Raw genomic sequence first — 10,768 nt, 5'->3', positions numbered from 1 at the left:
AGAGCCTAAACATACAGCCAGAGCAACAATGCAATGGTTTAAATCAAAGCATATTCATGTGTTAGAATGGCCCAGTCAAAGTCCAGACCTAAATTCATTTGAGAATCTGTGGCAAGACTTGAAAATTGCTGTTCACAGACGCTCTCCATCTAATCTGACAGAGCTTGAGCTATTTTGCAAAGAAGAATGGGCAAACATTTCACTCTCTAGATGTGCAAAGCTGGTAGAGACATCCCCAAAAAGACTTGCAGCTGTAATTAAGGAGGTTCTATGAAGTTACAGCTGAATACAAATGCACGCCACACTTTCACATATTTATTTGTAAAAAATGTTGAAAAACATTTGTCCTTTTCCTTCCACTTCACAATTATGTGCCACTTTGTGTTGGTCTATCAAATCCCAATAAAATATATTTATTGGTTGGACAATTTCAAGGGGTATGTCTGAACACTTTTTCAAGGCACTGTATCTATCTACAGTATTTATCTATCTTGCATGTATTAATCTGTTATTGATTGTTTTGCTTTCTAAACTGCAGAAGAGCTTCTCAGTGGATAATTAGTGGGGCCTGGAATGTCAATAGAACAGAAGCAGCAGATATTTAAATTGTTAGAAGTGTGGAAAAAGAGGAGGTCTGTGGATTCATTTCTGAATCCCAATAACCCCCGGGCTATCTTTTATCTCAATCTCTACCATATGTTGGAGCACATTGGTGGGGACAGTGAGAAACAATGTATGATTGCCATTTATTCTATTGACATGCTATATGGGGCAGCTACACGCAGTTTCATGCCACCTCTCACCTATCCATGCACTGATTTTCAAGGTTCGTATACTCCGGAACCTCAACTGGGCCATCACCGTTTTTATTTACCTGAGATAGTGACACACCTGTACAGGCATTTTTGTTACATATTTGCCACAAAAAAGAAAAATGCAATTTTTTCAGTTACCCCTCTTTTTGAGCCTTTCATTATTGCATTTACTATTGTTAGATCCACCTATTCCAATGAGGCACTATTCTTCCCACTAATACCAATCACGAGACACTATTCTTCCCACTAATACCAATCATGGGACACTATTCTTCCCACTAATACCAATCATGGGACACTATTCTTCCCACTAATACCAATCACGGGACACTATTCTTCCCACTAATACCAATCACGGGACACTATTCTCCCCACTAATATCAATAACGGGACACTATTCTCCACACTAATACCAATCACGGGACACTATTCTCCCCACTAATACCAATCGTGGGACACTATTCCACCTATTCCAATGGGGCACTATTCTTCCCACTAATACCAATCACGGGACACTATTCCACCTATTCCAATGTGGCACTATTTTTCCCACTAATACCAATCACGGGACACTATTCCACCTGTTCCAATGTGGCACTGTTCTTCCCACTAATACCAATCATGGGACACTATTCCACCTATTCCAATGGGGCACTGTTCTTCCCACTAATACCAATCATGGGACACTATTCCACCTATTCCAATGGGGCACTGTTCTTCCTACTAATACCAATCACGGGACACTATTCCACCTATTCCAATGGGGCACTGTTCTTCCCACTAATACCAATCATGGGACACTATTCCACCTATTCCAATGGGGCACTATTCTTCCCACTAATACCAATCACGGGACACTATTCCACCTATTCCAATGGGGCACTATTCTTTCCACTAATACCAATCACGGGACACTATTCCACCTATTCCAATGGGGCACTATTCTTCCCACTAATACCAATCAGGGGACACTATTCCACCTATTCCAATGGGGTACTATTCTTCCCACTAATACCAATCATGGGACACTATTCCACCTATTCCAATGGGACACTATTCTTCCCACTAATACCAATCATGGGACACTATTCCACTTATTCCAATAGGGCAACAATCCTCCCACTGATAACAATGGTGGGGCACTATTCCTCCCCCTGATACCAGTAATAGGACACTATTCTTCCCGCTAATACCAATGATGAAACACTGGCTGGGAAGGGGTTAACATCTAGTGCCAATCAAGGGGTTAATGGTGTGTCTAACAATGTGTAATGTGTGCTGCTTTTTACTACTGATTGATTTGTTTATTTTCCCTGTTTTGCATAGAAAAGAAAAAGAAAAGCGATCGTTCCCTCTGTACAGAGCTCTGTATTGGCTGGGATCTGCTGACAGATGGCTCTCGCTGTATACAATCACAGGGGAGTAGGTGGCAGGAGCATGCACTCAAAACAGGCAACGACATGTGGGTACGTCCCAGTGCCTGTAGCTGCCACCTGCGGCTGGTTGGCAAGTGGTTAATTGGCAATGGTATTGGTAATATGCAGCAGGAAGGGGGTTAATGCACAGTCACTGACGCATTAGTGGCCAGTGGCAGTTAATTAACCCCTTTGTGCTGCATTAGTGGCACCAGTGTCAGTGTTAATTAACCTACGGGTGTCACCAATGCATCAGTGACAGTGCATTAACCCCCTTCCTGCTGCATATTACCAATACCATTGCTAATTAAGAAAACTCCCCTGCTTACTTGTGTGATGATGACCTGCTTGGTTCCTCTTCCTTGATATCCCTCCCATGTCATAACTCCGGCAGGCAGCAGCACTCCCTGCTTGTTTGCCATCCCGCACTTCTAGGGAAGTGAGGGACGGGGTGGCATAGCTCCCAACTGTCCCTGATTTCGAGGGACTGTACCTGATTTGGAGCAATGTCCCTCTGTCCCTCATTCCTCCTCATTTGTCCCTCATTTTGATCTGATCTATATAGTTTTTTAGTATATAAAATGCACATTTTATCTCTCAAAAAATGTTTTCTAGAGCTAGACATTTCATCTGATTTCTAAATTGCTGCATTTGTAAATTACAAAAGCCAATATAAAGGAATAGTAGTGGTAAAAAAAAATGTGTGAGTTCAACCAATCTTGTTCTTTTGTACAATTCTCCTTTAAGGGGGTGTGGCAAGGGGTGTGTGCCTGCATGCTTTTGCTCATAGGTGTCCCTCAGTCCTATCTCAAAAAGTTGGGAGGTATGGAAACAACATCATAGTCCTAATCCTTCTTCCACGTATACAAAATTAAAATTTATTGAAAATGTCACCTATGACGAAATACATCTGGGAGGGCACGCAGTGACGCCACCACACTGTTCAAGAGGAGGATAGGCTCCTGTGTTTGCCATTTGTTTTTATGCAAACTTTCTCTTTTTATATGTAAGTGCATTACTTCTATTTTTTATTAAAGTAATTGTATAGTCGAATTGGGGACTTTTACCTACAGGAAAGCCTATAATAAAGCTCCCCTGTAGGTAAAAAAAATATCTCCTAAACCTGTACGGTTTAGGAGATATTCCCCTCGCAATGCGCCGCTGACTGCAGCGGCGCATGCGCACAGGGGATTCCCGGTTGGAAGCCCGGCAGACGCCGGACCCTGCCGGAGAGAAATCTCCCGTGTGCATGCGCGGGAGTGATGATATTGCGGCTTCTGATCGGGACAGATTTCGGGGCCTCGTTCTAAGGTAAGTATTTCATAATGAACTAGTATGCGGTGCATACTAACTCATTATGCCTTTTGCTTTGCAGGTGAGCAACTGTAAAAGGCCATCTGGTAAGCAGACTTAAGATACGGTGGTCGGGCACTTTCATATTGTGTGAAGTCACTGTGGTGTCATTAGAGGATTGATTTATATGGACTATTTTTCTCTGCTAATGACGTAATCAAGGGCGGACTGACCATTCAGCCACTCGGGCACTGCCCGTGGGCCCTGGGCCACTAGGGGGCCCCATCAGGGTTGCCAGCCTCAGTAAAACCAGGGACAGTATGTAAAAATCTGTGTTTTTTTTTTTACACCTGCCTCTGAAATGTCCCTTACTGACATCCTTTTGGTCTAAAAATCCAGAGATTATAGATGCCCCACCTCTCCAGTACCTTCTCAGCCAATAGAAACATATCTGTGTATATTGTGTGTACATGTATGTGTAACCTGTGTGATTGTATACTGTGTGTGTGTTTGTGTATACTGTGTGGCCCCATAATCTCTGATTGCCCGGGGGCCACATCAGTCGCCAGTCTGCCCCTGGACGTAATTTTTCTGCTAAAGGCCATTTTAAATGTTGGTATTGGCGCAGCTCTTTTTTTCAGTTTTTCCTGGTATTTTGTGTGTATCCCACATTGAGTTGTCGCCTATATTTTGTGTTTCATGATATTACAGTCCAGCGCGGTTTCTTTGCCTTTTATGGGTTGGGGCTGGTCTCAGACTTACGCCAGGTGCAGGAGCGCACTAGGCACATGTTGTTTTTATTTATGTAGTGGGGCCAGTACACCAGCACTTCAACTGCCTCGCCCCTTCCTCCAGTAAATGGTCCCGTCTGCCCCCCCCCCCCCCCTCCATTGTCTTGGCCCTACTGATACCCATCAGTAAGTGAGGTTAAAGAGGGATTTCACTGTAAAAAAAATATTAAAAGCCAGCAGCTGCTGACTTTTAATAAGTGGACACTCACCTGTCCCAGGATCCAGCGATGTCGGCAGCCGAGGCCGCCGCCATTCTTTGTGAGGGAATCAGGAAGTGAAGCATTGTGGCGTCACTTCCCAGTTCCCTACTGCACATGCGCGAGTCGCGCAGCGCAATAGGAATGGTCCGCGCTGTCTCTGGGATCTGTGTGTGTCCCAGCAGACAGCGCGCCGGGACAGGAAGAGGCATAGACTCCCGTGGGAGTCTATGCCCGGAAATGGGGGCAAATACCTGTCTTAGACAGGTATCTGCACCCCCCTCCCCTCTGAAAGGTGCCAATTGTGACAGCGGAGGGGGGGAGGGTTTCGATGAGTGGAAGTTCCACTTTAGGGTGGAACCCCGCTTTAAATCTACCAAACGCAGACAGGAAACAACAAGATCATAGTCCTAATCCTTCTTCCACGTATCCAAAATGAAAACCGTAGGTCTTTCAGGCTGCCTAGGAGCACAGTCACACTATTCATCACCTGTTGTTTGACATTAATAACGCATTTTGAAGAGCACGTTTCCAAGCACTTAAAACATTTTGTTTGCCTGTATAGTTTCGTAAACGCTCTTTATGAATGTATCCCGTCAAGGTTTTGTGCAATGCATTGTTTGCTTAAACAGCAGCTTTGTAACAAACGAATTATTGGCGAGGAGCGAGGAGCTCACTGAAAAGACACAAGGAGATGTAGATAAGGCCCTTGTGTCTTGTGCAACTGTGGCAATCTGTGGCCAAATCAAGAAGCACATTTCTTATAAGGTAATGAGCCAATCAAATATGACTAAAGCAAACATCTGAATCTTTGAATAAACAGTAATTAAAGCGGTAGTAAACTCAAAGAATGTAACTACAAATCTCAATAAATAACTTCATTGAGGTGTTTTCAATCAAAGTGCCGTATATGGTTGGGCCAAAAAAAAAAAAACCTTCTTACTTGTTATAATATAGGTTTTTGTGAACACTCCTGCTTGTATATCGCCACCGCCATTACTACTGCTGTCTTCCGTGTCTATACTGTAATATATTTCCGCCTTCAGTATGTAGCTGTGGCTATACTCCCATGCGTGCGCATTATTCCCTGAAGCCGAGCCTCGTCCCCTCTCCACAACCCCTGTGACATAGCGAGGCACATGGGTTCAGGCTCAGCTTCTCAATGGGAGAATCGTGTGATGTCGGGGTTGACTTCAACACTAGAAAATGACACCGCCCCGGCATAAACCCTGCATTTTTCCGGCAGGGTCTATGCTTGCCGGAAAATTACGACATGTGGCGCATGCGCGGGTGACATCATAAGAAAGATAAATACAGATTATTCGCAAGGCAATCGGGTAAGGAGATATTCATCTAGCCCAATACATTTCCTAACCTGCAATTGTCCATATACAGAAAAGTAGTCTGAATGGGTATACAACCGCTTTAAAGCAGAGTTCCACCCAAAAATTGAACTTTCACTTTAAGGGAAGGTGACCCCCTGACATGCCAAATTTGGCATGTTATTTTTGGGTGGTGGGGAGCGGATACCCTCTTTTCAGAGGGTCCCAGCTCCCACTTCCTTCTGGTGCACCTGCGGCGCTGGAAGTGAGATCTCCTCTTCCCCCTCCCTCTTGGCAATCATCTGGAACACGTCACAGGTCCCAGATGATTGCCCGGCCAGTCACAGCGCACTGCGTGGCTTGCACATGCTCAATGGGTGCACAGCCGGGCGCCCACAATTACAATGCCGGCGCCACAGAGAGGAGGGGGAGATGAGCGGAGCTTCGTTCCCCCGCATCGCTGGACAGGTAAGTATCCGATTATTAAAAGTCAGCAGCTGCAGTATTTGTAGCTGCTGGCTTAATTTTTATTTTTAAGCTCCGCTTTAAAGTGTATTTATAGCCCAATTTTTTTTACCCTTACCTTCTGTTATGGCATCACCATCACCGCTCTGCCTCTCCATCTTCTGTTATTCAGAAATAGCTAAGTAATGTCTGAATGGCACCCATGCCGACTAGCTGAATATATATATATATACACAGGCATACCCCACTTTTAATTACACAATGGGGTTTATTTACTAAAGCTGGAAAGGGCAAAATCAGGTTCACTTCTGCATAGAAACCAATGAGCTTCTAACCCCAGCTTGTTCAATTAACCACTTCCCGACTGGCGCATGACGATGTACTTCGGCAGAATGGCACGGGCAGGCAAACTGGCATACAGGTACGTCCATTTGTATTTGCCGCCCTGCCATCACGTGCGCGCCGCTGGTGGCGCACGCGCATGCCAGTCGGGACCCCCGTGAGTCTAGTCGCGGGTCCCACAGACTCGATCGCGGCAGGGATACCCGTGATCGCCTCACGGGGAGGCTGAACGGGGAGATGCCGATGTAAACAGCATCTTCCCATTCTGCCTAGCAACAAGTAACACTGATCTCTGCTCCCTGTGATTGGAGCAGGGATCAGTGTTCACTAACACACAGCCCAGCCCCCCACAGTTAGTAACACGCCCCTAGGACATACTTAACCCCTCCACTGCCACCCCCTGGTTAACCCCTTCACTCCCACTGTGATTTACACAAGAATCAGTGCATTTGTATAGCACTGATTGCTGTATAAATGACAATGGTCCCAAAAATGTGTCAAAAATGTCCGATGTGTCCGCCATAATGTCGCAGTCACAATAAAAATCGCTGATCGCCGCCATTACTAGTAAAAAAAAATTTTTTTTTAAAATGCCATAAAACTATCCCCTATTTTGTAAACGCTATAAATTTTGCGCAAACCAATCAATAATCGCTTATTGCGGGTTTTGTTTACCAAAAATATGTAGAAGAATATGTATCGGCCTAATCCGAGGAAAAAATATGTTTTTTTTATATATTTTTGGGGGATATTTATTATAGCAAAAAGTAAAAAATAATGCGTTTTTTTCTAAATTGTCGCTCTATTTTTGTTTATAGCGCAAAAAAGAAAAACCGCAGGGGTGATAAAATACCACCAAAAGGAAAGCTCTATTTGTGGGAAAAAAAAGGACATCAATTTTGTTTGGGAGCCACGTCGCACGACCGCGCACTTGTCAGTTAAAGCGATGCAGTGCCGAATCGCAAAAAGTGGTCTGGTCTTAAATGGTCCAGTCTGAAAGTGGTTAAGCTTTGGTAATAAAACCCGGAAGCTGATTGGTTTCTATGCAGAAGTGAGCCTGATTTAGCAGCTTTAGTAAATAAACCCCATTGTGTACGCAAAAGTAGGGTATGCCTGTTTATATATATATATGTACTTTGATTATAATGCCTATGGAGTTTCCCAGCAGAGAAACCTGTGCATGCCTAGCATTGAAATTCTCATGTAAACACATAAACATATATCGATATGAAAAGGTATAAATATTGCTCTTGCGCATGCACACATAGGTAACCCAATTTCTATCAAATTGGGTTACCGGTATTATTTAATGATCCAATTTACACAAAAATTCTTGCTGATGGGGTTAAGACTGTGTCTCGCAGAGCTCCCACATTAGGAGGCACTCTATCACCAAGTTTGTATACCAGTAAGTGTCCTAGTAGACATTGGTTGCAGTTTAAGGGCACATTTGGATGTGGACATAATGGTTGTCCTTGTTGTCCCCACATCCTCAGAGGAGATACGGTTCAAGCAACCGCTACCAACAAACAGTCAAACATCACCACATTTGTTAATTGTAACACTAGGTATCTGGTCTTCATGTCCATCATGACATATACAATACGTTGGGCGTACTACACGCAGATTGCGCGATCACCTGTACGATCATTTGTATGACATAATATATACCAATGTAGCCAATCTTTGGAATTTAGTGCATCAGAAAAACACTTTAAGTTTAGTTATCCAGGTTGTTGATAAGACATCTTTGCCAGTCAGGGAAGGGGACACATTCAGAATACTTTGCAAAAGAGAGGTATACTGGATCTTCTTTATTAACACCAGAAAACCGGGGGGAATGAATCATGAATGGGACATTTCACATTTTTATGAGTAATAATGGGTGTACTTCCCAGACTTTAAATGTTATTGCACTTATATGTAAATATGGAGGCGTCCAATTATCTACATTAGCCGCATGTCGGAGAGTAATTTACCGTCAGCCTATAGCATCTGACTGAAAGACCTATAAACAGTCGGCATAAGGTCATATATAACATCTACTAAGTAACCCTGTCACATTCATTCAGGATGGGACAGGCAGATAAATGGTTTCCAAAAGATCAGATAGAATGTCTATATATATATATATATATATATATATATATATATATATATATATATATATATATATATATACGTTTCTGATTTTTTTTTTTACAATATCATCACATCTATCTGTCTCTTTGCATGTATTTATTCTTTCCAGAGTTTATGCTATAATATGTATATTTGATGTGTGATTTGGATATGTGCAGGAGGTTTATTGCATACCTGTATCTAATTGATTGAATCATAACCATGAACATGTTGTTTGCGGCTGGAAGTTTGGTCTGCATGCAATTATCTGGTCTTTTTGTCATGGGGTTAATATTATTTTTTTCATTCTGTGCTATGTGATGTGAATCCTGATTGGCTGCGGGTGTTTTTTTACTTAAATTGGGTTACCTACCTGTGCATGCGCAAGAGCAATATTTATACATTTTCATATATATATATATATATATGTTTATGTGTTTACATGAGAATTTCAATGCTAGGCATGCACAGATTTTTCTGCCGGGAAACTCCACAGGCATTTTTATCAAAGTACATATACATGTATGCATACATATATAGCGCCGGCTCCTGAAGAGCACACGCTAAGTGTTTTTAAAATTTAAAGTTACACCTAAACTGCAGTTTGGTTTGGGTATTATTATTCCAAATTTTGACCTCAGCATCAGTCTGACTGGACTATGGGGTGTTTGGCCTGGCCATAGGTGGCGCTGTCTCCTCTGGTAAGCATGGAAACACAGTCTGGTTGGGTGCTTTAACCACTTTCAGACCAGACCATTTTGCTGGTAAATGACCAGAGGTCTTTTTACACTTTGGCACTGCGCTGCTTTAACTGGTAATTGCGCGGTCATGCAATGTTGTACCCAAACAAAATTTGCGTCCTTTTCTTCCCACAAATAGAGCTTTCTTTTGATGGTATTTGATTGCCTCTGCGATTTTTATTTTTTGCGATATAAACATAAAAAGACCGCAAATTTTGAAAAAAAATGATATTTTCTACTTTTTGTTATTAGAAAAATCCAATAAACTAAATTTTAGTCATACATTTAGGCCAAAATGTATTCAGCCACATGTCTTTGGTAAAAAAAAAGTCAATAATTGTATATTTATTGGTTTGCGCAAAAGTCGTCACATCTACAAACTAAGGTACGTTTTCTGGAATTTACGCAGCTTTTAGTTTACGACTGCCTATCTCATTTCTTGAGGTGCTAAATTGGCAGGGCAGTACAAAACCCCCCCAAATGACCCCATTTTGGAAAGTAGACCCCCTAAGGAAATTGATAAGAGGCATGTTGAGCCCATTGAATATTTTATTTTTTTGCCTCAAGCGATTGAATAATGAGAAAAAAAAAATATTTTTTTTTTTTTTACACAAAGTTGTCACTAAATGGGCATATGTGAAATGACACCCCAAAATAAATTCTGCTGCTTCTCCTGAGTACGGGGATACCACATATGTGGGACTTTTTGGGAGCCTAGCCGCGTACGGGGCCCCGAAAACCAAGCACCGCCTTCAGGCTTTCTAAGGGCGTAAATTTTTGAGTTCACTTCTCACTACCTATTACAGTTTTGAAGGCCATAAAATGCCAAGATGGCACAAAACCCCCACAAATGACCCCATTTTAGAAAGTAGACACCCCAAGCTATTTGCTGAGAGGCATGTTGAGTCCATGGAATATTTTATATTTTGCCACAAGTTGCGGGAAAATTACAAACTTTTTTTTTTTTTTTTTTTTTTTTCACAAAGTTGTCACTAAATGATATATTGCTCACGCATGCCATGGGCATATGTGAAATAACACCCCAAAATAAATTCTGCTGCTTCTCCTGAGTACGGGGATACCACATATGTGGGACTTTTTGGGAGCCTAGCCGCGTACGGGGCCCCGAAAACCAAGCACCGCCTTCAGGCTTTCTAAGGGCGTTACAGTTTTGAAGGCCATAAAATGCCAAGATGGCACAAACCCCCCCCAAATGACCCCATTTTGGAAAGTAGACACCCCTAAATTTAGGGGTACACTAGTGAGA

This window comes from Lithobates pipiens, unplaced genomic scaffold, assembly GCF_037356315.1.
Source record: "Lithobates pipiens isolate NorthernLeopardFrog02 unplaced genomic scaffold, aLitPip1_a1.2 Scaffold_23, whole genome shotgun sequence".
Classification (NCBI taxonomy): Eukaryota; Metazoa; Chordata; class Amphibia; order Anura; family Ranidae; genus Lithobates; species Lithobates pipiens.
The sequence above is the reverse complement of the archived record's forward strand: the minus strand, read 5'-3'. Positions refer to the sequence as shown.